The 7027-nt window shown below is 35.6% G+C and overlaps 1 pseudogene; it reads left to right on the forward strand.

Annotated features, from left to right (window-relative positions):
• Positions 1-517: 517 nt before the first annotated feature.
• Positions 518-673, forward strand: LOC129073931 (60S ribosomal protein L39-like; annotated as a pseudogene).
• The last annotated feature ends 6354 nt before the right edge of the window (positions 674-7027 follow it).

The raw sequence follows: 7027 nt of genomic DNA on the forward strand, positions 1-7027 counted from the left end.
ATGATTGTGTCCTTAGAAAAAGGGGAAATTTGGACACAAGAATGTGTGCACTGGGAAAATACCACATTAAGATTGTGATTAAGATGCCACAAATCAAGGAGCTATTAGAAGCTAGGAGAGAATCTTGGTACAGATCCTTCCTTAGTACCTTCAGAGAGAACATAGCCCTGCCAACAACTTGATGTGGGATTTTAAACCTCCAGAACTAAGACAATCCATTTCTGTTGGTTAAACCAACCAGTTTATGTTAGTTTGATATGGCATCCATAAGAAATTAAAGCAGACATATTCACAAAACAGTAACCATTAATATGGTCCATTGTCCATCAGATGATTGGAACAGGCAATATTTGGTAAAGGAGTTTGAAGGATGGAGGGTAGTGTGAAGACTAAGTGTGAGGAGAAGTCCGAGGAAGGGAGGAGGAGAAGATGTTGGTCACCTAATAAAAAGTCAACTTCAGCTCTCTCCTCTCTCCTTCTTCGCCATTGTAGCCCATGAGGTTCTTTCTTCTTCACCATGTCTTCTCATAAGGCTTTCAGGATCAAGAGGTTCATGACCTAGAAACAAAAACAAAATCGGCCTATTCCCCAATGTATTTGTATGAAAACTGGTAATAAAATAAGGTACAACTCCAAGGGGAGACATTGGAGAAGAGCCAAACAGGGTCTATAAGGAACGGCACATCAGAGATGGTTCACATATTTATGCTCTATTCATGATGTCTGTTCCTTGAAATCATTGAAAAGACCATTATTGTCTGGACAGTTTGGCATTTTAATTGGGAAATTATTTAAAAAATGATTTTTCTCTTGATCTTTCTCCCTGCAGTAGTAGGTTAGTTCATTAAAAAATGTGAGGTCATTTAAACAGAAAAAAAAAAAAATAGCTCAACTTAATCCTGTTTTTATCTCCTGCTGACAAAAACTATCTTCTAGGGTAATTACAGGGAACATCTGATTTTTACCTTTCAACTCTTTCCCCTCTGTCAGCTAGACCAATGGCTTATGACCAGGTGCTGGTCAATGGGAATTGAAGAAAAGTTTTCAGGAGCATCTAGAATGCATTTCATTCATAATAAAAGGACACACAAAGGGAATGCTCTGTTTCTTCTTCACCATATGTGGTTATATTTAAGTGAAGCTTGAACTTCTACCCTTGACATGCTCCCCTGAGGGAAGAAATTGATAAAACACAGTGGATGACAGACATAAGAAGTGCTTGAGTTCCTAGAGATGTGAGGTTGCGCTAACTCTCAACACACCTTGCATCCAGATTCCATATACATAAGCTAAAATGACTCCTTAACACTTTTAGTTAAATACTATGTCACTAACAGAGATTAAGATATTCTGAATAATTGGAAAAGAATGAAGGAACACAATTAGAAAGGCAAGAGAAGGAAATTATCATAGAAGTGGAGACTGGGGTTCAAATGATCTTCAGGATCCACCTGATGATTGTTAAAAGCATTTCCTACTTAAGGATCTAGCTTGACTGGCACCCCCCCCCATGAAGCTATCACTGATTTGCACCCTTCCTTTTTCTGATTTCCTTTCCTTTTCTTCAGTCTGAGTTACCCAACACTTAATCTCTGTCATCTTGAAATCTCATTTTCCTTTGTCTGTGGGTAATAGTCACTAATGTACAACTTTCTTGTCCAACTATCTGTTGCACCACTCAGTATCATGCTTATTGCCATGTAGGAAATTTTTAGATAGTTATCTTTTGAACAAATGAGTGAACAAATAAGGGATGGAGGCCTTTTCATTGTTTCATTTATACTCTCGTATACCTAGACACAATGGTTTCAGTTCATTGATTTCTCTTTTCTGTTGTTTTCTGTGCCCAGGACACTCCTCTGTGTTGGAGAGATAACAGTGATTTGTGGTCTACACACAAGGAAAATACATTGAGTATCTCTTACAGTGTAGGATACATGACTAACTTGATCAGAGTTTGGCAGAAGTGTTGAACATGGATTGTATAAGAACAGGTTAGAAGAAAGCAATGAGCAAGTAACTTTGTAATCATGCTGGTCACAAATGATGAAGTTTTACTGAGAATCAATAAAAATAATAAGAAGAATAACATAAAAGAGATGAAGGATGTGTCATGGGGTTGGTGAAGAAAATTAATTTTGGGATTATACCGAAATTTTTGGCTTAGTTTATTAGATACTTACTAGGTGAGATAAAAAAGAAAAAAGGAAGAACAGAGTGGTTTTGTTTGCCTGTTTGTTTGTTTTTTCTATTTGTTTTACAGGCTGAGAAGACATCAAGTTCAAGTTTGGATATGCTCTATGTTTCAAGCTGACATTAGAAGTTTGTATTGCTTGTCTTGATGGAATGGCCATTGGACATCCAGTTAAATATGCCACAATATTACATTTCATGCAAAAGAAAGAAATTTTTCATGGGATTCAAAGACAGCTTATGTTTGGCATGTGATTATCTTATTTCAATTTTTAAGTAAAAGGTACGTAGGGTTGTATTAGAGGAAACACATAGTTTACCTGAAAGGTTGTGATATGTTTCATGTTATTGAGAAATTTTGGTTTCACTTCCTCCTTGCAGGCAGTTGATGATGCAGAAAAATGCATGGAAGCATAGGAAGTGTGTGTGTTGTTATCAGATATGTTATACAATTAGGGCTCTTTCCTAGAAAATATTCAAAGTAAGTTCTTTCTTATGTCTTCAAAAAAAGAAAATGAGCATGAATGCCTTTACAATATCACATTTCTGGTATTACACTAAAGGTTAGTTGTCATACTTGCTATCATCTCTGATATTTCAAGATTTATAGCTTATCAGATAATGACTAGCAGAAATTTGGTGTGTCTCTTTTTCAGGTTGATTTATATAAGGTTTTTATTTTATGAAATATATATTGCAGAGTTTTATAAGGAGAATAATGTTCTTAGAAATTTGAAGGAATTTTGGGAAAGCCTCTTTAACTCAAATCTAGAGGTGGCATTTTCCACAGATACTAAATTTATTTTAGTATTTACCATTGAAAAGTTAGAATTACATATGTATAACTAATGAATCATTTAATTGATAAAAGTAGGGTAAATAAAGAAACTTATAGGTAATGAAATCAACATAAGAAGTCACAAGCATATTGTGTATGAAGAACGGTGAGATCTTCGGCTAGAATCAATGGAAAATAATATCAGAAATGTAAGGAAAAGACACATTGGAAACACTAAAATTCATAAGAAGTGTTAAGGTTTAATATGCATATAAAGAAGCATATAATGATGCTCTAAGCAAAAACATGATAAAAGAAAAGTGATACATGAGAATGAAATAAGATGAACAAAAGCATGCATTTAAATATGACCTGTACCTGTAAATGTAATGCATACAAGACACTATATAATATATAAAGGTATAGTATCCATAATGTCTAATATAACAAATATGGCTTATATAGATTTAATATATAAAACACAATTATAATTTAAAGTGAGTACTATAATTTATAGGGTCTACTATAGCACTTATAAAATAATATATAATATACAAGAAAAACTATGTAGTATATGCATTACAATTATATATACTCAGGCTTCAGAAACTGGCCTGGGCAAAATCATGAATAGAAAAGTAGGAGAAATCAGACAAGCTGTTTCCCTGAATTTCCCCCTAAAATACTTACTAATTTTTAAAAAAATGGATGAAAGGCAAACTCAACAGTACTAAAGGACCAAGAGGACAAAATTGGAGTTAAAAACTTAATGGGAAACTAGAACATCTGGTAAACACCTAGACTTCAGTTGGTACTGTCAAAGAACTGCAACTCTCAAAAGAATAAGCCAAAAATATGAAGGCACTAACATTGGGATAATCCAAAAAATGAGTCAGTTCAATATTGATTTCATCGTGATAATTTATTTTTATCCCAGTTGACTGCCAGGAGAAAAGTAAATTGTTTCTGGAAGAAGATAGTATTATGCAATGATTAAAATTGTACCCCCAATTTTTATGGAAGCCTCACTTTCTAATAAAAATACCTGGAAATAAAAACATAAAGGAGAAATGATAAAAATATAATAAAAATTGTCCTAAAGAAATTTCAGCTAATTGAGCAAATAAATAAAGATACTAAATAACTGATTAACTTTATCAATATTAGGTGAAAATAGAGAACTAAGCAGAAAAAGAAAACTATAAAAATGATCTAATGGAAATTCTGGAAGAAAGAAAAGAATATTTAGATCTCTATAGTTGTATTTATAACAGATTAGACAAAATATGAGAGGAAATTAATATGCAGAAAGATGGGTTAGAGGAAAATGCTAAACTGAAGCATAAAAAAAGCCTTTTTGACAGAGGAGTCAAAAATGCATGTGGAACATGGAAAATATCAGCATATGTGTCATTGTAGTTCTAAAAGGAGATGAGAGTGATAATAGTTCAGTACCCTAAATGTGTATATTTTAGATAATAAGTAAATTTTTTAAATTAAAGAGAACCAAAAAATTTACAAAAGCTAGTGCAAATCAAAATTTTTCTACTTTGAAAGCAATACATTTATAAATATATAAAACAAAAAAGATACATAAATTCTAGAATAAGAAACTATATTCAATGCATCTGACCAACAAAGGATTAATATCCACAATATATACAGAAAAGAACTAAGAGCAAAAGAGAAATAAATCAAAACTAAAACTGTCTTTGGATTTTTATTGAGATTTTTATTTTTTAATTTTTTTCAAATTTTTTCTTTTTCTTTTTCAACTTTTTAAAATTTTATCAAATTCTTCTTTTTTTTATTGTTCAAATACATTTGTTTCCATTTACCCACCACCGCTTTCCCTGCCCCTCCTCTCTCCCTCAATCCTTCCCCACCTTGGCTCCATCCGTGTGTTCTTCACACATGTTCCTTGATTTGACCCGTCCTTTTCCTTTCCCCACTACCCCCCTCTCTCCCTCCCTCTTGTTTCTGTTGGTTTCTTTTTTCTTTCAGTGTTGCTGGTTATATTTTCCTTCTTTGTTTTGTTGATTAGGTTCCACTTATAGGTAAGATCACATAGTATTTGTCTTTTGCTCCTTGGCTTATTTTACTTAGCATAATGTTCTCCAGTTCCATCCATGCTGTCATGAAGGGTAGTAGTTCTTTCTTTCTTTCTGCTACGTAGTATTCCATTGTGTAAATGTACTATGCTTTTTTGATCCACTCATTTACTGATGGACAATTAGGTTGTTTCCAGCACTTAGCTCTTATAAACTGTGCTGCTATGAACATTGGGGTGCATAGGTTCTTTTGGTGTTTTGGGATTCTTAAGGTATAATCCCAGCAGTGGAATAGCTGGGTCAAAAGGCAGTTCCATTTTTAGCTTTTTGAGGAAATTCCAAACTGTATTCCACAGTGGCTGCACCAGTCTGCATTCCCACCAATAGTGTACTAGGGTTCCCTTTTCTCCACAACCTCACCAGCATCCATTGTTTGTTGATCTGTTTATGATGGACATTCTGACTGGTGTGAAGTGGTATTCTTATTGTGGTTTTAACTGCATTTCTCTGATGGCTAGTGAAGATGAGCATCCTTTCACATATCTCTGGGCCCTGTGTAAGTCCTGCTTGAGGAAGTGTCTGTTCAGGTCCTTTGCCCATTTTTTAATTGGATTGTTTGTCTTCCTAGAGTGGAGTCATGTGAGTTCTTTACATATTTTGGGGATCAAACCCCTGTCTGAGGTATCATTGGCAAATATATTTTCCCATACGGTTGGCTCCCTTTTCATTTTGCTGATGTTTTCTTTAGCCATGTAGAAACTTCTTATTTTGATAAAGTCCCATTTGTTTATTCTTTCCTTTATGTCCCTTGTTCTAGGGGACATGTCAGTGAAAATGTTGCGTGGAATATCTGAGAGTTTCCTGCCTATGTTCTCCTCTAGGACTTTTATGGTGCTGCGACTTATATTTAAATCTTTTATCCTTCTTGAGTTTATTTTTGTGTATGATGTCAGTTGGTGGTCGAATTTCAATTTTTTGCATGTAGGTGTCTTGCTCTCCCAACATCATTTGTTTGGATTTTTATTGAGATTTTTAAATGTGTAGTTCATATCATTCATTGAATTTTAGAAAATTGTTGTCTATACTTTTCTTCAAAACACACATCTTTCTCTTCTCTTTTTTTGATTTTCAGATATAATTATTTTAGCAGCCCCTTGAGTGTGTCATTTGTAGAGGCAGTTGGGCTGTAACCCAGCATGGTCTGAAGCTATCCACTGGGACACCGGCTCTGGGGCCTCCTGGAAGATGTAAGATCATACCTTGCCTGTGCCCTTCCCCAGGGCCACCTGTCACAAGCTACAAAGTGATCTGCAGATAACCTCTACTTGTGCTGAGCTTGGAGCTTCCCAGGAGAGAACAACCTGCAAACCAAGACCAGCTTCCACTAGTGCCAGGCCGAGAGTCACTTAGCAATAGGTACAGGTATGCAGAGGCCAGATCCAGCTTGTTTGAGATATTTTAGCTGTCTGTACCATGAACAAAAACAAGCTTGTGTAAAAAAGCCACTGGAAAAGGCTTGGATGGGCATGCAAGTTGGGTGGGGCAGGGTGTCAATGAATCACAAGGGTGGGGCTAACAACATTAGCCAAATTAATAGAGACCCAGATATGATGCACCACCGTCAACTTAGTGGGCAGGGAGAGGACTCAGCAAAGGAACAATGGCCTCTGCCACCACTTCTGTCTAGGAGAAAGCTGACCTTCCAGCCTTCAATCTGAAGCCAAACAATTTAGTTCCTCCTCATATGTGCCTGGCATCTTTCGAACTGCTGCCCCAGCACTGAAACTCAGAAGGAGAGAGTCTGAGTAAGCGTGTGCACTGACTCTTTAAGAGATACTGCCTGAGACTTTAGAACCCTTCTATCTCACTCAGCCACAATCCCCTCTCGTTTCTACAGCTGGAAGTTATGGAGATTTCTCTTTTTGGCACTGGAACCCTAAGATGGGATGACTGGTATGTAGCTTGCTCCTCAACCACTGAGATTTCAGTCCTGGTTTTAATATGA

This window comes from Pteronotus mesoamericanus, unplaced genomic scaffold (assembly GCF_021234165.1).
Source record: "Pteronotus mesoamericanus isolate MK-2021 breed Mesoamerican mustached bat unplaced genomic scaffold, CSHL_Meso_final contig_44, whole genome shotgun sequence".
Taxonomy (NCBI): Eukaryota; Metazoa; Chordata; class Mammalia; order Chiroptera; family Mormoopidae; genus Pteronotus; species Pteronotus mesoamericanus.